We start from the raw sequence: 26679 nt of genomic DNA on the forward strand, positions 1-26679 counted from the left end.
AGGATTGCTTGATACTTATTGAATTAATTATGTTGTTAATATGTGGATAACATGTAATTATGAAAGTGTGTGTTATGGATGAATGAATTTGTGGCTAATATTCATGGATGTATTATGTGATATGATAACCATGATATATGTGATTGAATTGCTATGTGCTAATTGATGATTGAGGATTGGTTTGAAGTTATGTTGTGTAATGTTGTGCAATGTTTGAAAAGATTTGATTATGTAGTTTAAGAGGTAGAGATTGTCTTAAATGCATGAGTTTTGTTGTGTTGCACACTTACACAAGCATGAGTCTTTGAAAGAGGCAATGTCGGATAATCTCGTGGAGATTATTTGTTTGTCCCAAACCTAACGAGTATGGGGCTTTGAGGTTGTTATCTAGTCTGTAGAGAATGACAATCGGCTTGCCGGAAATGATAACAGAGGGATCCACATGCATATCGCATAGAGTCACACTTGAGTCGCACGTGTCGGTGTGAATTTTGTTGTGTGTAATTATGTGATATGATTTTGTGAAATGATTATTGGTGGATATGCATATATGTGGATTGTTGTGAATTGATATTGTATACTTGATTGTATTTCATTGTTGGATTACAACTGTTGGATTTTGGTAATTGGTTATGATTACTCAAGTTTTGGAACTTGGTTGAATGAGCTAAACATGTTAACCTTGATATATGATATATGATATATGATATATGATATATGAAAGCATGTTTTGAGAAGAGTGATGAACCTGTGAAATGTATTCTTGTTGTGTTTTGCATTTCCTATTATTATGTTTATCTATAATAATTTGAATTCTCACCCTTCTGTTTGAACGATGTTCATAGTGACATCGTGCAGGTTCCGACGAGTAGTGAGCTTATCTGAGGATTTAGCCGAGGAGTTTTGGTTTATCTTTTTATTAGGTAGAGAGTCGAATGCTCTGGTCATGTAACACTTGAGAGGGGTTAGTTGAACTCATGTTTTAATTATTTGGACATTGTTATCTTTTTCGTATTTGACATGATATTCGGATATGTTGTTAAATGCTATGTTGCCTAGATCTTGGATTTCATATAGCATAATGAGTATGTTATTTTGAATTGGTAGATGAATATATTATGAGATATATTCATTGAAATTGTCTGAGTTGTATTTATTCTTCCGCGTGAGATATGCATTATATATGAAAGCATGAAGTGTCAAATTGTGTTACGATATGATTAGTGCATGTTTTGTATGTTTTGTTTTAAATTTTCATTACAATGAAAATAACATGTGACGCCTTTTTTATTATATGCATATGAATACTCTGTGTATAATTATTTTTATTTTAGGGTTAGAAAAAAGGTGTTACAATCACGACTCATTTTGACACCCCCTAATCACATGTTAGCATTGTTCTTCACGGAAGCTACCGACTAGCATATATATATATATATATATATATATATATATATATATATATATATATATATATATATATATATATATATATATATATATATATATATATATATATATATATATATATATATATATATATATTGACATTCGATTAACCTAACCAATAAAATAAGATTATTCATTCTATAAGTAAAAAAAGATTATGCATTCCAAAGTATAAAATAAGACTATGCAAAAGAGACCCAGTCTATTTTTGTTTGACAAATTCACAAAAAAAAAATGAAAAAATTAGTTAATATTATGGAATATTGAAATTATTTATTGGTAAATTAGTAGAAATAAATAAATAAATAATAAAGCACATTTTATAATAGTATGAAACAAAAATTCTTAAAATAATAAAGCACATTTTTAAATTAAATCAATAAATTGGCAAACAGTTGACTTCATCGTACTAAAAAAATACAAAACTACCAAGTAGAAATGTTCATTTCAACTTATATTCTATAAATATGTTGAAATGACACATCTATCCATACAAAGTTTTATCTTCAACTTAGTTTTAAAAAAAAATATATATATTTCAATCACATCAAATCGATTTCTCCTCCTCGTCATCTTCACTGCATGCTTATATATATATATATATATATATATATATATATATATATATATATATATATATATATATATATATATATATATATATATATATATATATATATATATATATATATATATATTCAAAATAAAAATACCTATGAAGATGAAGATATCATAAGTGTATCTTCAACGTTTGAGATCCCAAGCAATAAATTTGGTCCTAAACTTGATAAACTTCCTAATAAAAATTATGTTATACAACTATTTAGTGTATGGAAGAAAGAACATTGACGAGTCTACCGTGACCTAGAAGAGATGGCGATGAAATTTGATACTTTTAATACAAATTTGAAGCATATCGTAGGGACCAACGCAAAGAGAGACTCACCTCATAGCTCTCTTCTTGGTCTGATTAACTTTGTTGATTTGAACTTCATTGAGTTCAAAGAAACATATATGACCATGAACAGTGATAACATGGATATTGTGATTGATGATGTTGATGAATTAAGATTTAGTAAACCACCTCTAAAATTGGACTGGAGGTTGAAAGGAGTTGTCACTCCTGTTAAGGATCAAGGAAATTATACTAACTTTGTAGTGTTTGCATGATTTCATCGTTATCTTAAATTGCTACTTATTTGGTGCCAAAATAAAATAAAAAAGCCTTGATTAGTCCCATGCATGTGATGATCATCATAAATTCGCATTGCCTTAATTTGATTGTCCTAATGAAAAAGGAAGAAAATCAAAAAAAGACTTAAGAACAAAGCATAGTTATAGAGGTATCCGAAAGGGGAGCTCAGGTTTAAAATGTTCTCGCGGAAACTCTTCGCGTCATGTGAATGTCGGACAAACTGTTTCTTGATCAATGTGAACAGAAGTCTCGCGTATGAATATTGTGATACTTTGCTTTTCAAGAGCTTTTGTATTGATTGCTTGAGGTCATGCAATGGTTTAAGTTTGGGAAAGTTGAATATTGGTTTTTACTCATTTATTTATCGTTGACTTTAGTTGTCTTTACCTTACTTTGTTAAGAATTTTATTGCATTCTTCTTCATTTTATGTTTTACTGTTTTTAGTCTCAGATGACTAAATCGGGGTAAATTAGTGCAAAACTCAGAGTTTCAGAGGAAGTACAAAAAGAATGCTTTAGGAGGCTTGACACGGATGATCGTGTCACCTGACACGGGCTGTGTCATGAGGAAGGCTGGGACGAAGTTCAGAAAAAGTGGAAGTCAGTCGTGTAACACGGGTGGTTGTGTCCACTGAAACGGGATGTGTTGCACGTCCTGGGACTTCAAAAGAAAAATAAATAGACAAAGACCCAACACGAGTGCCCGTGTTGCCTAACACGGTCCGTGTTGGGTTGCGACGCGGATTTCAGTAATTTTTGGTATTTTGCTCCGTAGTTGGTCTGCGAGGGTGTTTTTGGAATTTCCATCAACCTAAGTGAATGTGTGTTATTTAAATGAGTTTTGAAGAAGAATTAGGGGACTTTTTGGAAAGAAGAATACACGATTGAAGATTGGAGAAAAAAAGGGTTTGGGAGAGAAGAAGGTTTTCATTAACGGAAGCGATTGAAGATCAATTTTCATCTCAATTCTCGTATTGTCCCTATTTTATATTTGTTTTCTTTGAACAGTACAGACAGAGACACCCTAGCAGTAGCTAAGCCCCCCCCCCCCAATGCAAAGGGGTGTCCCTAATTTAAACTTGTAATGACTCTGAGTTAGTATTTGCAATGATAATTAGTTTTTCAGTATTAAGTTATTCTCTTGATGTTCTTAATGCTTTTTCTCTCAGACAAATTGAAATTATTGTATGATTATCAATTAGGTTGGGCCACCATTGATAATTCTTTCATGAGAATATGTTATAGTTAATATCACTTAGGACTAGGGATACTCTATAGTCATCGACTATTCTTGATAGTATAATGCTTAATTTCATCCCTAATTTCTATGGACATAGGGGCTTGGATTGAATGTTTAAAAGTTTGCTCACTAAAGACTTAGGAGTGAATACCCTTAAGAACCGGTAATTGATTCTTTAAAATATGTTGTTGAAATAATAAGTCAGAGTTGTTACATGAGTGAGTCATACACCTTCCCTAGCAAGTTACTTTTATCTTCCAAAACCAAAACCTCATCCTTTATCTTATTCGCATTTATTTTCATAATTTTACAAATCAAAACCAACATTTATTTTTTGTTTAATTGAACGAGAATTTGAACTTTATACTGATACACAGTCCTTGAGATCAACATTCGAGGAATTTCCTCCTTTATTACTACATAGACAAAATAATACATTTACTATTTTGCCGATCAAGTACCATAACACTTTATCAGGAGGACGCTTCTTATCAGCATTGTCATTGTCATCACCATTATTGTTCTTCAACTTGTAGCACGACTCACCACATTCTGGATATTTATCCAAATTTTCATACTCTTTCCTGTATAATATGCAATCATTAGGACATGAATGTATTTTTACATACTCCAAACCCATTGGACACAATATCTTCTTGGCCTCATAACAACGATCCGAAAAATTGTTATCTTCTAGTAGCATTTGTTTCAACAAATCAAGTAATTATATAAAACTTTTATCCGATCACCCGCTTCTTACTTTTAGATTGAATAATTTTAACAACGCAGACAATTGTGTAAACCTGATACACCCTTTATATAAAGGCGCATCTTTGACACTGCATAAATGATAAAAAAATATGGGCTTTCATATAAGACGGTTCTCCCATATCACAAATCGTATCTTCTAGTCGATCATCCATATCTTCATGACCTTCACCCATTTGGGACATCTCATTTCATTTATCATCCACTTCTCCATGCCACGCCCATATTGTATAATTTTTACTTATTCCATTCTTTTTTCGACGGTTTGTTGATATTCCCGCAAATAACACAAGGACAATAAAAATATACCATTATTGTCGGGAACATATTTTTTGGCAAATTCAAGGAATTCAAGAACTCTTTTCTCATATATCGGACCTAATCTATCAGATTTCATCTAACTACGATACATAACGAATTCTGAAATTTATATCAGAAGACTAATGTGAATGACACACTAATGCTACACACACAACATCCTAATATGATTATATGCATATGCATATCCAACACCGAAATCTAAAGCATATTTACAAAATCAGTATAAAACATGAATAATACACAAGACAATTTCAAAGACCATAAATAGAAGTCATTGACTCATGAAATATCACGTAAACAAAAGCATCATTTACACGTTTAGAAAAAAAAACAAGTAACCCTGACGGAGAATAAACATTCAGAAGAGTATGGTAACGTACCATAAATAATATTCGAAGATGATGGTGAAGATTTCGCTTCCAAAAATGAATGAAGATGGTGAATATTTTGCTATCGTGCGCTCTTCTCTTGTTCTCTAACGTACAATAAATGATATTCGAAGAGGATGGTGAAGATTTCACTTCTGAAGATGTCGTCTCATTCGCTAGGGCACCCATTGGTGTTATGAAAGGAATAAAGTACTTGTTATGTTTTAATTTTGTGGGAAACAATTTCCCAACGATTGCATGATTTAACCGTAGTGAAATATGAAACATATAACCACAATTTTTTGAAATAACCGTAGTTGTTATACTTTAAATTTTTAAATCAAAATAAATGTTAAAGGACACACGCTTATTTTTACTGAAAAAATGGAAAAATGTTGATGTTGACATTCGAAACTTGTCATCTAAATTATATGACAACAGTTATTTAAAGGAACCTTGATGAAAATTTTCTTAATAAAATAAAAATATATATTAGCGCGTAAAAAATGAGATATGACTACAGTAGATAAATTTTCGTGGTAATATTGTGTTACCGAAGGTGTTTTTCGTAGTAGTGGATTTAGAAATCAAGGGGGCCTTTTAGAGTTATCTATAAGGCTCAGACAAAATTCTTGATACTTGGGTTTGAATGATTCATATATTGAGAGTTTGAGAGGTTGAGAAACACTTGGGTAGAAAATAGGGGTTTGTTCTTGGGAGGCTTAAGGGTTTGTTTTTTGGAACTCTGATGGCGAAGACTATTTTCTTGAAACTCATTTGCAATCCTCTTGTAACAATTTTCTGAGTATAGTGATGAATTGGAGAGTTTTTCTCCCCCTCAGACGTAGATCTTTTGATTGAACTGAGTAAAGAAACTTTTCGCCTTATTATGTTATATCTTCTGCTTATTGATTATAATTGCTGAAAGTCATTTATTTTGGTTGCTACTATTTCTTTGTCCTCACATTTCAAATTACTTGATTTGAATTGAACGTTGTCATTATCACAAGGCACTATGAGTATCAGTTAAGAAAGAGCCACACAAGCCATACCTAGTATTGGTTAAGGAAGAGTCACTCAAGTCATCAAGTATTCGTTGTTGGTTTCTTAACCTTTAGGATGATCGCCGATAAAAACTTTTTGAATGGATTGAGGTATTCTTAAAATCAACTTATATATTCTTCAATTATTTACATACTTGTATGACTATCTAATTTCGACATTAAATTATATGTTATACTTTGTTACCCTATTTAATTAATCGTTATCGATTTAATTCTAACACGGTGCCTTTTAAACCCCTCACTCACAAAATAGACAGACGAGACATTTTTGTTTTTCTCTTGGACGTGCTAGAGAGGTCTGCCCACCCGTTACATGTTAGCATTAGCATTGTTAGCGTAAGCACATATGTTAGCATTGTTCTTCATGGAAGCCACTGTCATAATGAGAAACAGACTTTTCTATTAACCATGTCAATGGTCTGAATAGATTAAGATCTCTCATTGAACACAATAAAATAAGACTATGCATTCTATGATTAAAAAAGAGACTATGCATTCCATCAAAGAATAAAATAAGACTATGCAGAAGAGACCCACTCCATTTGTCTATTTTTGTTTCTCTTATTCATGAAAAATTGAAATTATTAGTTAATATTATGGAGTATTAAAATTATTTATTGATAAATCAGTAGGACTAAATAATTATTAAAAAGCACATTTTATAATAGTATGAAACAAAAATTAAAATAATTAAGCACATTTTATAATAGTATGAAACAAAACTACTTAAAATAATAAAGCACATTTTTATATTAGATCAATAAATTGACTAACAATTGACTTCATGATACCAAACAATATAAACTACCTCAAACTGATTTCCATACAAAGCATCTCAAAACTTTTAAAGCATACAAATCCCAACTTATATTCTATAAATGTCTTTTAAAGAATACACATCTTTCCATTAGAAAATTTATCTTCAACTTACTTCTAAAAAAAGATGAGGATTTCAAACACCTCTAACCAATTTCTCCTCCTCATCATCTTCACTGCATTCTTATATATATATATATATATATATATATATATATATATATATATATATATATATATATATATATATATATATATATATATATATATATATATATATATATATATATATATATATATATATATATATATATATATATATATATATATATATATATTACTTTGGATCCTCTCCTTCATTTTTCTCTCCTTCCCTCTCCATCCTCTATCTCTCTCTTAATTTCATTCTCTCTCTTGATTAAATTTTGTTTTTTATTGATGAGTGAGAGTGAGATTAAGAGGGAGATAGAGAGGATGGAGAGGGAAGGAGAGAAAATTGAAGCAGAGGATCCAAGTCCATATATATATATATATATATATATATATATATATATATATATATATATATATATATTTTGCTATTCAAAATAAAAACACTTATGAAAATCAAGATATCTTGAATATATCTTCAAGGTTTGAGATCCCAAGCAGTAAGTACACCTCCATATTGGGTCCTAAACTTGATAAACTTCCTAATGAAGAAAATACTATACAATTATTTCAAATATGGAAGAAAGAACATGGACGAGTCTACAGTGACCTAGAAGAGATGGCAAAGAAATTTGATACTTTTGTTACAAATTTGAAGTATATTACTGAGAGTAATGCAAACAGAGACTCACCTCATAGCGCTATTCTCGGTCTGACCAATTTTGCTGATTTGAGCTTCATGGAATTCAAGGAAACATACATGACCATGAACAGTGATAACATGGATATTGTGAATGATGATGTTGATGAATTAACATTTAGTAAACCACCTCTAAAATTGGACTGGAGGTTGAAAGGAGCTGTCACTCCTGTTAAGGATCAAGGCAGTTGTGGTAAGTTTACAAAATCATTAATATATTTTGAAATTGGAAAATAATTTTTAAAAAAAGAAATTAAAAAAACTTAAAAGATCTTATATTTAAGAACAAATGTGGTTTAGTTATTAAATTCCAATTATAGTATACGTAGCTCCTCTAGAATTTTAGGTAAGATCCATCACTAACTATATTTTATTTATTTTATTAGGTTGTTGCTGGGCATTCTCCACTGTTGCCGCTATCGAAGGAATAGTTGCAATAAGACGAAGAAGCTTATCAGCCTTTCAGATCAAGAGCTTCTAGATTGTGAACCATATGGAAATTGTTTGAGAGGAAATGTAAACAAAGCATTCATTTGGGTAGAAGGAAACAAAGGCATTGCAACACAAGATCGTTATCCTTATACAGCTAACAAGGGTGTTTGCAAAAACTCCACGGTTCTTAATTTCTAACAATTTTACCATTATATATATATATAGTTATTGTTTTGCTATTAACTTTTTTTAATTATTATATAGCATCCATCACACATTAAAAACTATTAATATTTCCGGGCTTCGGCTCTCTTTGTAATAAAAAAAAAAACTATTAATATTTCATTTTGTATTTTTTAGTTTAAGCATTGTATTAATTTTTGTCAACTTTTTTTTTTTTTTGAAATGTATATTTCAAATAGTGCAACTAATCACATTAAATCACATCATCTCGTGAAGAGATCGGAGAACGGTCTATTGTGTTCAATTGCGAAGCAACCTCTGAACGTTGGTATTTATGCAGCGACACAAGAGTTTCAACATTACACCGGTGTAAGTAGTCATATAAAGTAGAGTTTCTATTCATGACATTTTGTTTACACCCATTTAACACCTATCTTAATATTGAAGATGTAGGTATTTTATCTTGGGTTAAATACGTTTTTAGTTCCTATAAATATGCGATTCTGCATTTTTAGTCCCTATAAAATTTTCATTCAATGAATAGGATTTCTAAAATTTTTATGAATGCATTTTCAGTCCCTCCTATTTTTTAAAATTTTAAAAACTGTTTAGTTACTCATTAATTTTTAAATTTTTGAATAATTTTTTTTATATATGTTTAGAATACTTAAAATATTTATTTATCAATAGAATTTTTTAAAACGAGAAAAATTAAATATAAATTTTTCAAATTTCAAAAAAATAATGATAAAAGTAATGAAAATCTCAACTTAGAAATTAAATATTGAGGTTTTTTTTTCAAGAACTTTTTAAAACATTATGAACATGTATGCAAAATAATCATTCTAAAATACACATTAGTTTGACAATAGAGACAAAAACTAGGTGCATACTAATTTTATAAGGACCATTCATTGAAGAAAAAATTTACAGAGACTAAAAATACAGGGTCACGTATTTATAGGGACTAAAAATACAGGGTTTCATATTTATATTTATAGGGACTAAAAACGTATTTAACCCTTAAAAATAATTGGGTGATTATTGGATTATAGCTTTATATACTCGTTATATTGAAAAGAGTACGTTATATTGAAAAGAATACTGCAGATATATATTCTTTTATATTTGTTAATGAAGAACATATTTATCTTATGGCAGGGAGTATTTAGAGGTCAAGAGTGCCCGTTGGATTCAATGGATGTAAGTCACTCTATGGTAATAGTCGGTTATGATTCTGTAGATAATGACAAATATTGGATTGTGAAGAATTCAATTGGCACAAAATGGGGAAAGAATGGCTATATGTTTATCAAAAGGGAGACCGGTAAAAAGTATGGAGTGTGTGCAATCAATGCATCAATGCATGGGCTATAGAAATAGTAAAAAATAAATGAGCATATGAGAATTAATTTATCTTTCTCTCTCTTCAAAAAAGTATTTAGAAAACTAAGAATCTAAATATGAAGAATAATTTAAAGCAAAATTTAACGTTTTGTGAGTCTAGAGTTTGTTCTGTGGTTACTCTTGATATTATTTTTAAAATGTGAATTCTCCTCTTTATGGTTGTTATTCTTGATGTAAAAGTAGTCATGATAATAAAGTAGTTGTATTTTGCATATCCTAAAATTATGTAGTAAATAATTTTTTTATCACTTTCTATTCTACTCTTGAACTGGTTAGTGATCGTAAAGGATGAGTTTGCAATTTGTTGCGGTGATTCACGATTTCTAATGTGGTAGAGAGGAGACTGTTAGAAAATTAATTCAAATCGAATGGAATCGAGGCTAGAATCGTGTACGGAACACTTTTCTTATAGTATTTCAAGCACTCCCAAATTGTCTTGGAGTTTCTACGCAGGAATACCCAGGATAATTCAGCCTTCTCGAGTTTGCGCAAGACCGGCAAAAACTCGAATGTAGCGAAGAGTGCTCTGGAATTATTCTAGAGGATTTGCATTTTTTTGTGATAAGAATTCTGAATCCGAAATTATGATTTTATAGGCCATGCTGATATTGTTTCACAAGGTAGCGACCCTTGGTGAAACAATTTCTTTTCCAAGAGTTATGACTTTTGGCCCACAGCATGGTTCACCAACGGTTGCACCATTACATGAAGAGTTGCCACTCTCCAAATTCAAAATTCAAATCATAGCATATTTTCTTTGTCATTTTGGAACACACTCATATTATTAATTATTATTAATAATTTGCAACAATCCCCCACTTGTTCTAATAATGACAAGTCTAATTCCAGAATATAGAAAGCAAAAGAGTGTTAATACAGTTAGGTATCTTTCAATTTGAACTTAACCTTAGTAAAGACAAAGCAAAGCCTAATCGGAACGTTAGGTAGCTATGCTTTGAACCGTTATCCCATGTGATCAGACCGGCGTTACTATACACACACTATTTAAAGGTTCTTCGCCTACATATATCGCCTAGCACTATTTATGGCCATGTGCTTTTCCTGTTTTCATGAATTTTTCATGAGAGAAACTCCGACTCTCACTTTAAGACGGCACCATCTTTAAATTCATATAGGTGAAGTTCAGTTTGTATCTATTTCTTGAGATACATATCCTCCTCGATATAGAACTTCATTAAGAGTTTTTAAAAAACTCAACCCTCAATTATATAATAGTCAACATTGTCACAAAATGTTGTACCAACTTCCAAATCAACGACTTGTTGTTACCCATTGAATCTTAGGTTAAGATGTATTAACTTCAGATTGGGTTGCTATCATTGTCGGAACGCTTATTCAAGGAGTTTCAACCTCACACCTCTCGAGGTTGTCTTTACTAAATCCCTGGCCAGTAGTTTAGTAAATGCATCATTCAATTTATAGATCGATCGTATATATGTGAATGAAATGATTACATTTTTTATCAATTTTCTCACAAAAGAATGTCTAAGGCCTCAGTAACTATACTTTTCATTTTACACTTAACTGTCACATTGTGTTAACACCTTTGAAACATTGTCTATAGCCAATGGAACTTCCAACAGAAGGTCCCTCAATCAATTAACTTCTTTGACCAGTGGAAGCGATATCCACACACTATGGCTTCATGGTCAAGATAGTGATGCACGCTTGTTTCTTGCTCTTCCAAGAAATCTCACCCCCAACTAATGTAGATATCCATTTAGTTGTAAATATATGATCTCCAACACTCGATATCCAACTCATATTGGTATATCCTTCTAATACGGCAGGAAACCTACCATAATGGAGGTCAAGATTTGGTTTTAAAAGATAATAAAAATCCTTGTGATGTCCTTCGAGTGCTCACCATTTGGATTGCTACTAAATCTACTCATTTACTATTTGCAACTACTATATTGTATATAGTACATTGCATTAGAAAACCAATTTCACTTGTGTATTCTAATATAGCCATAGCTCTTCCATCATCATTTTGACACTAAGATCAAATTGAATATTCACTTTCTTGAAACGTGACAGTTTGAACTTATCAAGAACTTTCTCAACAAAGTGTATTTGACTAAGTTCATAACCCCCTCTATTTTTTGCATTACTTTGATCCCTAAAGAGTGTCAACTAGTCCAAGATCTTTCATCTTGAATGTGGAAGTTTTCTCAATATATTTTTAACCCCCACTATTTCGCTTTACTTTGATCGAAAGTGGTGTCTATCATTTCAAGATCTTATTATCTTGAATGTCGGATCTAGAAACCTCTTTGTTTCTAAAGTTTCATTCATCTCGTTGATAATGATCAACATATAATCAACATGGAGACAAGAAAATCACAATGTTCTCACACAACTTTGTGTATAAACACTTGTCACAAGAATTAGATGAAGAAGGTTTTTCGATAATTATGCATGATGATGCAAGAAGGTTTTAAATGAAGTGAGAGATAAAATTATGAGCAATTTAAAGTAGTATAGTATAAATTGCAATGAGTACCTTGGTTGTGTTCACTTCTCTCAAATATTCACTTGAATTTCTATGTTAAACCTTCTTGGTCAACTTCATCATTGATGTGCATGACACTTTTGATCATTTTCTTCTTTGATAACCTTTGTCTTCATCAAAACTAGATATAAGATATATTCTTCACAATCTCCCCCTTTTGGATGATGACAAACTCTTTGAATTCTTGTTTTGATAAGATTGAAAATTCTCTCTCTAACTTGTGTCTCCCCTTTAGTTTGTGTTTCCTCCTTAATCGGAAAATCTTACAACGACAAAGTCAAACTTTTAATGTCGTTGTTTCAGTGCTTGTTTTAATCCATACTAGGATTTAACAAGCTTGTACATTATTTGTTCATTAACAGGAAGTATATAACCTTCTGATTTCTCAATGTAAATCTCCTCATCGAGATCTCCATTTTAGGAATGTCATTTTGACATCCTTTTGATGAACTATAAGTTCATGCAAAAACTAATGCAAACAATATTCCTAATTGTCGTCATCCTTGCTACCGGTGCATATGTGTTGAAATAATCAACATTTTTCTTTCGTCTAAAACCCTTGGTTACTAATCTATCATTGTAGGTGTTTAGTGTATCTTTACGATGATACTTCCTTCTAAACACCCACTTGCCTCCAATAGGGTCTTGATCCTTTAGGTAGATCGACAGTTCTCAAATATGGTTTGACTTTATTGAATCTGTTTCATCTTGGATATCATTATTTCAAAAATAGAGTCCTTTGAAGCTACTGCTTCCTTATAATTCTTAGGATCGTCTTCCACATAAAGAATAAAAACATTTCGAACAAAACTTTCACTATTTCCTTTTACACAAGAGAAATAAGTCGAAAAGTGATTTTATTCAGACTTTCTGCTTATTCTAAGTTCGATTTGTTTTTCAACAATCATTGACGAACTTTCGATTTGTGTTTCAACAATCCACGGAGAACCTTTCTCACGGGGTTCCTATTTGTAGGAATATCAAATTCCTTATCCTCCACGATAAGATTCTCAAAATTCTACATCTCGTTATGAATCAATTTGAATGATCTTTATATGTCTTATAATAATAAGTTTCACAAAATATTATTCACGTAGCATCCAAATCAAAATTCATTTACAAGATTTATAATTATACACAGTAATGAATTAATCATTTCTATTTTGATGATAATTTAAAATTAATAAATTAATATGCTCATGTCTCTTCCATATAAATGTTTCAAAAAATATAATTTATCATTTTAAACAATTCTAACATTATGTACTGTTACTATATCTTTATACTCAAATAGAAAACTATAATTTAAGAGATATAATTATTAAAACTAGAACAAAGTATATTTTATGCATATATATACATATACTAAAACATCTTTTAAGAAGGATAAATTAAAGTTAGTGTATATATATATATATATATATATATATATATATATATATATATATATATATATATATATATATACACACACACGTACTGTTTCGTTACACTACACTGCTTGGGGACACTGTTTCGTTACACTACACTGCTTGGGGACACCGTTTTGTTACGCAACGTATATATCAATATTATTTCAATTTCCTACAGCATATATATATTTTAAGGGTTGTTGATGATGCAGCACATTGTTTAGAGAACAGATGGTATCTCTCAAACTGAATTTCTTTTTTTCTTTTTTTTTATTATAGACATTGCAATTTTTAGAACATAATAGATTGAGGAAAATGATATTCTGTAGAGAAACAACCATCGAAGATATATTCCATTTAGACACAATTATTTCAAAGAAGATGAAAATACAAAAAATATACAATTAGCACCATTTCAATAATTTCTTTTAAACTCCAATCATCTTTAGATAGAATAACTAGTCTAATATATTGATTCAAAAAGAATTCTACATGACATAGCAAAGTTGAAACTACAGCCACTGTGAGAATATCAAAAGGATAAACAAATTGATAAATAATATTAAAATAATAAATATTCCTTTTACTAACGAGTATTAATTGTTTCAAAATACTCTTTAAAGTAGTTAATACCATATAATAAGTAATGTGAGCAGTAGTTAAAAAAAAAAAATCAATATAACCAAACATATACAACGCTATATTCATGATAGAACCCAATATATCATTCCAAGACCTTTTTTTTTCTATTCAATAATTCAATAATGTTTCAATATTAAATGAAAAATAATAAAAACTTACTCGAATTTGTAAGCTAGATTCTTCCTGCATTTAGAATGTGTCGACGATACAATAATTTATCTTATGATGTTTGAAACGGAAGCCTCAATAGCCATTATTTGAAAATACTATAAGATTGTTAGAAAATTAATTTAAACCGAATGGAATCGAGACTAAAATCGTGTACGGAACACTTTCCTTATAGTATTTCAAGCACTCCCAAATTGTCTTGGAGTTTCTACGCAGGAATACCCAGGATATTTCAGCCTTCTCGAGTTTGCGCAAGACCGGCGAAAACTCGAATGTAGCGAAGAGTGCTCTGGAATTATTCTAGAGGATTTGCATTTTTTTTTATAAGAATTCTGAATCCGAAATTATGATTTTATAGGCCATGCTGATATTGTTTCACAAGGTAGCGACCCTTGGTGAAACAATTTCTTTTCCAAGAGTTATCACTTTTGGCCCACAACATGGTTCACCAACGGTTGCACCATTACATGAAGAGTTGCCACTCTCCAAATTCAAAATTCAAATCATAGCATATTTTCTTTGTCATTTTGGAACACACTCATATTATTAATTATTATTAATAATTTAGAATAGAGACTAACCTGCAAAGTTAGTCTTCCAACGCTTATGTCAATAAGAGTGTGAAAACGTGGAATTTTAATGGAAATGATTTTGATACCTAAAGAGTGGTGTGTTTTCCTCTTTAAGTAGGGGAGATGGTTGGTAATTGCATGTGTGTGGGATGCGATCACCCGAAGGATGGATCATAAGAGATTGACATGGTATCCTCATTATGGATACTTTATGACTCTAAATGGGATAGCTGCTTATTTCGCTATTGGACTTTTCGTATTGGGTCTTGCGGCTAGCTCAAAGAAATTGCCTCCCAGGCCCCTCTCATTGCTTTGTATGATGAGGGTTTGTGATATATGTTGTTATTCAGCCATGGTATCTGTGGACATGGACGTCTAGGATGGGACGCTGCTTCTTAGGGGAATTGGTGCATTATGTGTTACTCTTGAAAGTTGTAACGCAACGCTGGGAGAGATTGACACATTTTTACTTATAACCAGCAACCACTACAAGAAAACTCCATTTTAGCATCGACCTAAAGCCCTCACTAAAAAGACAAAATTGGACGCTAAAGGGTGTTAGCGTCGATGAAGGGCAGAACACACTACTACAAATAATACATTTCATGACGAAACTTTCATGTCATCCAGAAAAAAACGAGGTATTATGCCTAGGCACGCCATGTTTTATTTTTTTATAATAATAAAAACAATATATTCCCTCAGTTGTTAAGAAAACCGAGGGTACAAACAAATCAATACACGCTTCGAATTCCAGCTATTGCAGTTTATGTTTTTATTTGTTTATAAGTGTAAACTAAAGGAACTAATCCTTCGATGTTTCTTTATAACCGAGGGATCAAATAATCATATTTCATTATAAAAGCACTCGTCAAACAGATTTTAACCAAGTGCATGAGTTTCACAGCTATTGTTAAGAGTTCGATATCAAACAATATATGACCTGAACATGCCTTTATAGGTGGAGACAATCTTCATCATACAAGCCAGTTTTGTAGGATTAAGTTAGGCCCAACCACATTTCTTAACATGGTATCAGAGTCAGGTTTAAGATCTCGTGGGCCACCTGCTATCAGGTTTCCTCTCTCAGGCCATCCACCATTTATTTCCACACTCTAGATGTCCATTCCGTAAGGGGTGTATTAAGAGTCCCACATCGGACAATCCTCATCCTACAAGCCGGTTTTATAGGGTTGACCTAACCACATTTCTTAACGACTATTTTGTCCTCTAGTGCATGAGATTCATATGTTATATGATCGATCATTTTTCTCAATTCCTTATAATACGATCCCCATAAACATTAACCTTGACCTCATGGTTGAAATTAAGGTAAGTTGTGTGGATAGTTGTTTTGTCTTCCCATGTAGTTAGTGATGCGTCATGGTCATGCCAAATTGACAAAGATGTATGGAACTGGATTCTATCCATTGATTATAATTGTTCTTTCTTGTAAGACATGTTCAAGTTGGAGAATAAGACCTAACTCATTGGTAGTCTTGTAAGACATGTATTTTTCTAAAATTCAAGCTTAACTAAAGGGTTTGTCTATTTTATTTAAATATGAAGCTGTATTTCCCTATACTAGTTTGAGTTCCAGTAATGACAATCATAATAATGTCACAATTTTAAGGACATAGTCTTCTTTGACATCCCTGATAAGGATAATCACATCTAACCCGAGTTTGTGCAATCGAGTCTGTTGTTGTTTCATAGTCATTGGTCTTGATTTTCTTGTACGGGTTGGAGTACCCCTAGTACTCATTTTCTTAATACAAGAGTTTCTTATTAAAAAAAAAACTCACACTTTTACTGAGGTTACCCCTGCCACTAACATGACTTCCCATGAGAATTCTACCCCCTTTGAAGTTATTTCCACCAGGAAATGAACCAGAATCAAGAGGCTCCCAAGCTACCTGCAAGATTTCTAGTGCAACATGGCATTTGAAACGGCTAACATTCTTCCTTTATACCATGCTTCAAAAGTAGAGAAAAAAAGTATTGCATAAGATACCTTTTCAAATGGTTATTCCTTGGTTCAATTATTTATATACAAAAGTGGTTCTTCTTAGGATTCAATTTTCCTAAGAGTGTGTTTGGATGAGGTAATAGGAAATTCAAAGAATTTTGAAATTTCATGGAATTCCCTTCATTTTCAAAATTTATTGATTGGATGAAGTATTTGAATTGCTTCATTTTCAAAATTTATTGTTTGGATAAAGTGATGTAATTCAATTAATTTATGAAAAAAATTTAATTTAATCTCATTCATGTATACAAATATGTTTAAAATGTTAAAATTAATTTATTTTTAAAATGTAAAAAAATGTTTAAAATGTTAAAATTAATTTATGCAATTTTAAAATATTAAAAAACAATTTTAAATTTAATCTTATTCATGTATACAAATATGTTTAAAATGTTAAAATTAATTTATGAAAAAGACTAGTTTGAAATGTTAAAAAAAATATATTTTAACGTTTATAGGAAAAATCGCATTCATGTATACAAATCCATCATATTTAACAACAAATTTACAAACTCATTATGAATACATGTAAAGTTAAATACTGGAAGCCTTTGTTTTTGTATTTTTTCAAAGCATAAATATAAAAAAAATAAAACATATAAATAACTCAAATAACTTTGTTCTTTGTATTATAAAAGTCTATATATGAAAAAACATATATCATATGTCTATCTTGAGAATGTCATACAAAAACATAAAACAATGTATTATGAATTTTATCATACTCGACTTTAAAATATAAACTACTAATATAGCAATTTCATAATAAATGTCAAATACACATGTATAAGAGAGTCCGACTAAAACTTTCATCCTTCAATTGTTTTCCTACAAAAATAAAAAATACAAAGTTAGCAAAATTCTATCTTACTTTTAATATATTAGCAACTAAAATAAATATCAAGACAAAATATTACTTTGGTCTCAAGGCATGGAAGCCCATAGAAACTTTTTCTTCTCCCACAATGGAAGAGCTTTGAGAATCGCTATTTTGTCCAGATTTCCGGTCAACCAATTTATTACTCCATAGCATAAAGTGTCATCACAATCAACAATCATCTCCATTTTATTCAACACTTCTTGCACCACTTCTTGAACATTTCCTTCCATCCTTTTTTTACTAACTTGCACAAAATCTTTCAATGACTCAGCCACTTCTCTAATAGAGCTTATCATCCCTTCTTTGTCTCTACCCTTATAAGCACGAGTATGTTGCATTTTTTTTCTTTTTTGCGGAACTTGGTTCCTCTAAATCAATATGCATAGTGGACCCTTCTTCATCTTCAACTACCTCTTTGCTCGTGACATCGTCTGCCTCAAATGCATGTTCTACTTGAACTCCATTAGCCCTACTTTCGCACATATGTCTACAATGTCATTCCAATTCGGTATAACCTTAAATCGGAACCTTTTGGCTTCTTCATGTCACTTAAAAACAAAATAAAACAATATTGTCAATAGCTTGAAATATGAGTGCGGACAAATAAAACAATCACGACATATGTTCTAACAAATTAAATGGAAACACATTGTTTTTCAGACAAATTTAATATTGATGCAACCATTCTCACTAGTGTGTTACCACATTTACCTTTCTTCACTGTTATTCAACTTTTTACTAAATGGCAATGGAAAAATCCATATTTCAAGGAAGCATTTTTAGATTCCCACACAATGTGACTCATTACTCAATCCCATGTTTAAGTATAAAATAAAAAGGAAAAAGAATAAGAACAAAAGATAGACAAAATCGTTTCTAATTGAGACCACATCTTTCACCTCATGAAAAATCATCACAACCTTGTTATATCCCAAAGAAGAAGAAAGATGGAAGATTTTTATCATTGTTGTTATATAGAAAGAGAGGACATAAGTATGAATGGTCATTGGCAATGAGAGCAGCTCAGAGATAGCCATAGTCATCTCTAAAAGCAGCAAAGTCTCAAAAATCAATGAGTGGCATAACTTATCATAACTTACCAACAAACCAGAAGAAATATATAAACAATTCAATACCCAACCCTGCCTCTGTCAATTCAATACCCAACAAGCCAGACGAAATGAGACAAGTTGAACACTAGTAACTTAAAAATGAATACTAGTATCATAACTTATCTTAGTATACTAATACTTGATATGAATGAAAGAAACAATCCTTAAATAAATGATGAACAACAAGAGAAAATGAATATAGCAGTAGTTAAAAATGAATAACTTGACATCATTATTTGATGAGGGATGCATAGCTTTCAATTATCTATTGTGTAAATACATAACTTCATTATTTGATTGCAGGAACTGGTTTTATGCAAAGGCGAGTTTGGCTTGCTTCATAAATTCAGTTATTGTGGTGTTTATGTGTCTCAGAAGTTTGGATATTCTACTCGGTGTTTTGATCTCTCAATTAAGGATGTTGTCTTCAAGTACAATATTATGTTTTTTTAATAGCACTTTTTCGAAAAGTGCTATTAAAGATTGGGTCTATAATAACGCTTTTCATAAAAATGCTATAAAATCCTATTTTGTATAAACCAACGCAAACTAGGTTAAGACATCGCTTTAATAAATAATGCTATTAAAGTCTTCTCTTTTAATAGCGCTTAGAAAGTTTTATCACATGTATCCAACTTATAGTATTAGGAGATTTAAGAGCGCTTAAAAGCGTTATAAAAGAATAAAAAGCGCTATTAAATGCCTTATTTGATGTAGTGACAATTAAATATTAAAGACCACCACCTAACTTCTTTAGTGAGAAATACCGGCAAAGCTCCATCCACTAAGAAACTCAACAGTACTTTGAAACCACCCATGTAAGTAGCTTTAATATGCAAACAACCATTAATCCAAAAAGTGTCTCTAACCAACTCAAAACTTAGATGAGTCTTGAAAGCTCCAACCAATCAAGAAGTGGAAATATTAAGCTACCCTACAGATGGAACTACTTAAATAATTCTAGAAGAGAAAGGGTTCAGTTTCTTCGGAGGTGGGGGGAGAGACGTCTACATATGTGAGTCGTTAGTTTCTTGGATTTTCACTATATCCACAAAAAGCTTTTTATGAGCATTCTCCTTGTCTGGATAAACACCACCCACAAATGGAGAATTAACTCTACTAATAACAGGTCGAACTAGAGCCACCACACCACCATAAGAACTGCCGACATAAGTTTTGAGCTCTTAAGTCGGATTTGGACCTGACTTAAGAAAGTTTTATTAGGTCGGTTAGTTAGCATCCGACTTAATAAATTTAAACTTTCAAAATATATTTAACCGACCTAGCAAGTTGTATTTAATTTTGTAGTATCACTATTATTTTTTGGATGGCACCAAAATAAATTTAAAATAAATAAATTTAAGTTACACAAAATTTGAATATGAAGTTCTATGAAATAACTCTTAAAAATGCTAATTAAAATAAAATCATAATAAAAATATAATATATATACCTCATTCTGACTAATTTTACAATATAAAGACAAAATGAAGCCCAAAACAACCAGTATACCAAAATTGTGATAAAAACTAGCACCTAATTTACAACACATAAGGAATGCGGAAATCATTAAGAAAAGTACCTAATTTAAGTAGTTGATTTTTCTTATCAGGATAATTGAAATGGTTGTACTAAAAATTCTAAACTAAAGAGATATTCTAGATAGAACTTTGCACCAGCTAACGTGTTAGAAATATTACTATTGATTGCTTTTGTAATCATTTTTAAATTATTGTAAGTTATCTTGTTACTAGGGAAAGGTCTTAGTTAATGTGAAATTGAGGCTTCTCTTAGAAAAGCAATGAATTAGTATTTATTTAGTTTTATCTATATAGTCTACTACTGACGCACAACTTTGTATTAATTAATTTTTTTAGAAAGTAAGTTGTGCCCTCCAAAAGCGACTTTCATTGCATCTATAAGTTACGTGATTAAAATGATAGTAAGTACACTACCCAAAAAAAAAAGTCATCGGCCACAACCATAAAACCGCGGCTATATGCAAAATAACCGTGGTTTAACGCTTTGGCCACGGAAAAGTGACTGTGGGATATGCAGGCGTGGCCTAAAGTATAAGCCACGGTTTTGTTGTTTGTGCCACGTTTTATAGACATCTGTGGCTTGTATAGGCCACGGTTCAGGTTTCTAGATTAAGGCTGCAGTTTATCTTTATCCTCAATTTCTAGATACGGTTGAGTTGCATAGGTCTTGCCACAATTTGTTTATGGCCAATAATTAAAACCGCGACTAAATTTTGCTTACGGTTTTAAACCATTTAGTATGCCACAGTTTCTTTTTGTGCCGCATAGTTGTGACAATGTCAAAATATAATTATAATCTAATTCTACAATAAAACATTAACCATGTCAAAATTAAAATCTAATTATACAATAAAACATTAAGCCACAATTTATGTTTTACAGGGTACAATTTATCATAGCAACTCAACTCGAGCAGCATATTCACCTATCAATAAACTATGAGTCATATCTAACCAAAATTAATTAAAAAAGACGGTGTTGTAGTGCCTCTCTTCAGTTCTTTGAATGCCGGAGACGGTCCTTGCTGAATTCCTCGAATATAGGATGAATATGTCTTTACTGATGTGAATGATCTCTATACATAGGCGTGGAAAGTTTCTGGACATCATTCAGATTTGTTGGTTAAACCATTGGATGAATCTACCTCCATTTGAGCAAACACAAACCTAACATTAAAAAATTGAAATATTGTGTCAAGCTTGATGGTGTTTATTTATAGCTGAACAAAGTGGTACAAATAATTGATATTCGTTTGAAACAAATCCATTGTTGGCTATGCATGTAGTTATGTTCCATTAATCGCAACATCATCAATTCCATATCTATGCATGTACATTTGTTCTTCAACTAATATTTAACCGGCACGTTTAACAATTTGATATGTTTTCATTTTTTAGCAAAACAAAATTACAGTATTAAAGTAAGCAATCAAGCATGAGTTAAAAATTGCATACCAAGACAAATAGGGCATTCGATCTCTTTCCGAAGTGAAGGTAAATCTAACACCACATACCTGCAATGAAACAACAATAAACAAATTTGCAAACAGTAGTACGTAATACAATTTACAGAGATTGATCGATTAATGATAAATATGAATGATTTCATCTTAAAGAAAAGAACTCTCATTAAGCGAAATTTTGACAACATAAACAATTGGATTAATAATAATGAACCTAAAAGCACACACAGATATGCTAAGTCAATCGAAGTTAACACGCACAACCAGCAAATAGACCTCATACAAGTGAAAACCAAAGTAACACAGCATTCAAGGATGCCTTGGAGAATCATCAACGAATAAAGATTTCAAAAAATGTATTATCTGATATAAAATATAATTTGGAAAAGTACATTTGTGGTTTGAATTTATACTTAAGATCAAATGGAGTAATCAAGATCCACATCGAAATTTCAAGAGGTAAAATGAAATAGTACTAATCTGATTGAATAAATGAAAAAACTGAAACTAGTTTCACATACTTTTTTTCTTCTTCTTCTCCTTCTTCATCCTCCTCTAACATGAATAGGTTTTCTAGAGCCTCACCTATAACATTTTGATTAATTGTTGTTAAAACAGTCTGGTTGTTACTCCGAATTGTATTTTCATTAAAATGGTACCACTTATTATCATCAATCAACTGCAAAGAACAAATAACATATTGTTGTAAACAGAAACATCTCACGCAACACAGAATTCACAAAATACAAAATCAGGACTTGGCAGGCATGACTATGCAGATCATGAAGAATTTATGAAGAATTATTTAACCCAAATTTATTGTTATGTCATATAAGCAATGAAAACTATCACATATAGGAATCATAACCCAAACAGTGTTATGCCTTTCACATTAAGGCTTTTGTTTCACACGATTCAAATCTTCATGTAGCCCATCCAATAAAAAGGCAAGCAATTCCTACAAAAAAGTAATTCACTACTCTAAGAACACACAACACAAGAAGCATAAGTTCAATAGCTTTCAGAAATTAGTAAGAAAGGTCAATTTCAAAATTATAAAGTTGTCAAGTATCAATAAAGAAATTCAAGCAACATTCAAATCAACATCTCTATAGTAAAGGACAATGAAAGCACACAAGCAAAAGAAAATGCACACATTGATTGGGAAGAACCAAATGCATTTTCAGTCCAACAAAAGAAATAGGCAGTCTTTCAGTCATGCACAAAAATAAGAGACCTCCAAGCAGAACTATCTGAATTCACAATCAACATCTCAATTAGTAAAACAAGTATTGAAGATACTTTAATTGTTCATACATGCAGAGAAATAGATTGATTGAGGGAAGGAAATCTGTAGATATCTAAATCTGAAGATAATCAATACACTACAGGTAAAGGATCACTGAAAGCATTCAACTAGAAGACCAAAAATGTATAAATATAGCCAAGACGCTGTTGCACCCCAAAATTTGCCCATCCATTTTTTCTATTAACTGGCTTATTGCTTTTAACTTCACTTGCATTTTAGGTCATTTACACATCATGCATTCATTAAAAATAATATTGGTTTATTAAATCAGGAGTGATGGATTAAAGACATCAATTGGATCAAGATTTGTTTCCATATTTATTTAGTAATCAAGAGGATTTTTATGGAGTTTGGATATAAGTATTTGGTACACCACTTGACTTATATGTTATGGTGCTCATCTAAGTTGGCAAAGGAGGAGAAGATTTGAATTTTAAAGTATCACTAATTGGAGGGAAAGGAGGTAATTCAAATCCTATTTGAAAATGTGAAAAAAAAAAAATCATTACATTCCCATTACAAGGATTCAAAAGTCAGCTCTACTACAAAAATGGGATCCATTACATACATGCTACATTGTAAATTCAATACAGAATAAAAAAAGAGTTATGCTGAATACAAAGCTTTTCGTATTGGTTCTTTACAATCTTTCAAAGTTCAAATTCAAGAATTAAGGAACCAATCTCATTCACTATTACTTATTACATGTCCAAGAGCAATCTTCCAAACTTCATACAAAATCACGAAATCCATTCATTACAATAACTCCTATCCTTCACATTGCACCTTACAAAGAAAACCATGACAAATGCAAATCCCTATTCTAAACTATCAACTAGTAGCCAACTGTTTTTGAACCAAAGTTAGTCAACCTTGCATCCTTCATTCTTCAAGCATTCTTCAAAGCCTCCACATTTGCATCATTCAAACTGAAGCCTACAATAGACATCGTGCAGGGGGGAAGCTGTGCCTGCACTCAAAAAATATAATAATATAAAGAGTTCAGCATATACTTCCTAAATTCCAAACAGTCAAAAGCCACCAAATACATACAGTCCAGGCCATTACAAAAAGAGCCATACAAAGACAATACAAGAAACTTGAAGAAGATATGGTCCTGCATATGTTCAAATCAGTACATTTCAAAGAGTGGTTCAGCAAACTCAATAACAGACAGAAAAAGCATACAATGAGCAACACGGTTTGAGTGCAATTAACGTCAGTGCGGGTTACTAGTCGTACACAGTTCATACCGATGGAATATCAGCCGGATTTAACTGCAAACAGAACAGTTACTAACAATTCATTCAGAACAATATACCATCTATTCGAGTTTCGAATTCCTTTACGCAACGGCAGCCAAGTTCAGTTAACAAGCCAGAAAAAACAAGTACAAGAGTCAAGAGTAATTTCTACTAATGACATCACATAACCAATTGTCAACTAACCTATCTTATTCCTAATATATATTCAACCATGCACTAATCCCAACTATCTATAACAAACTTTCCCACAAATAACTAACCTCCAACTGCCATGTAACTAACTTAACCACCTCAATGACCAACTATAACCGAAATAACAAACTCAGCTTCTCATAACTTCCTCTAACCAATTCCCTAACTACCATAACAGTTTTCTAACAACCTAGCCAAGTCATAACTACCAGATTCAACAGACTCCTAACAGAAGGATCTAACAGAGATTAACAAAAATCAGAAAAGAAACGAACCTGAAGAATCTCTATAAATCAGAGCCTTGATCCATTCTTTCAGCTCTCCACCATTTTCATCAACTTCACCAATCCTTCACTCTTCTCCAATCTCTTCAATCTCCACAATTCTTCTTCACTTCATCACCACCACCACTTCTGAGTTCTTCCGTTCTCTTCATCACCATCTTTACCTTCTCTCCACCATTCTCACCTCTGAACTTTCATCATCTCAACAACACTGCATAACGCCTTTAATCACACAGAAATTCAGAAACAGATTTGAAGAACAAGAAAAGAGATAATCAGAAGACTCCATGAACAACAACCTTCCCCAATCATCCTTCATCATCTTCGCTATCTCTGTGCTTCACACCTCAATCATCTTCATCAAATTCAATCAACCAATTCTCAGAAATCGGAGCTGCACCGAATCAAGAACCTTCGATCTCATCCGCCAATCTTCAACTCACGTTCATCTGCAACGATAACAACATCATCATCATTATCGCTCATCAACAATTCACAGAAAACCGAAAAAGAAGAAGAAAACGAAGAAGAAGAGCAAAGAACTGAAGAATGATGGATGCTTAGTATTATCTCACCTCCGGTTTTCCTCAACAATTATCTTCAAGCTTCATACTCCCCAGGTGAACGCTACAATCTTTCAATTCTCGCATTCTTTCTCATCTACCATGTGATAGAGCTCGTTCTGTTGATCAAAACCCCTATGGTGGTAGCTTCTAATTGGATCGAAATTGTTGTGTAAACCGGCTGATATCACTTAGGTTTTAGTTCGTTTCGTTTTGAGGATTAGAGAGTGAGAACGAGAGATTAATGAGGAATCACGTTAGGCTAAACTCGAAATTAGGAAGAAGAGGTCGTTGGTGGTGTGTTCATCACGGCGGCGCTGTAATTTTTGGTCGGAGTAGCTCCGGCGCCGTCGTATTCGAGCGAAAGACGGAGTTGAGTCTGAGAGGAGAAGTTGAAGAGTCATAAAATGAACCCTAAATCCCCATTTTGATTAATCTTTTTTCTTATTCTTATTTTAATTTTATTAAAAATCTGATATAAATTTGGATAAATTAATAATCTGGATACACACCTCCTTGGGCCCAACGATTTGTAAGTCACACCCCTTGGCCCATGTATCACTCTCACCTTGTTTTTGACATAAGAAAAATGCTGCAACAAAAATAACCTCTGGGCCAG

General features: G+C 31.7%; 1 long non-coding RNA gene and 1 pseudogene across 1 annotated transcript; one reads left to right on the top strand and one right to left on the bottom strand.

Moving 5' to 3' along the window:
• The first annotated feature begins 5462 nt into the window (after positions 1–5462).
• LOC131638885 (ervatamin-B-like) lies at positions 5463–10063 on the top strand (annotated as a pseudogene).
• A 14258-nt stretch (positions 10064–24321) lies between these two features.
• Positions 24322–26432, bottom strand: LOC131638882 (uncharacterized). The gene is made up of 3 exons (XR_009294790.1): positions 26073–26432; positions 25489–25946; positions 24322–24726 (listed from the first exon to the last, which is right to left on the bottom strand). It is a non-coding gene; the product is annotated as an uncharacterized LOC131638882 (long non-coding RNA).
• Between the last annotated feature and the right edge of the window lie 247 nt (positions 26433–26679).

Source organism: Vicia villosa, unplaced genomic scaffold, assembly GCF_029867415.1.
Source record: "Vicia villosa cultivar HV-30 ecotype Madison, WI unplaced genomic scaffold, Vvil1.0 ctg.002467F_1_1, whole genome shotgun sequence".
NCBI lineage: Eukaryota > Viridiplantae > Streptophyta > Magnoliopsida > Fabales > Fabaceae > Vicia > Vicia villosa.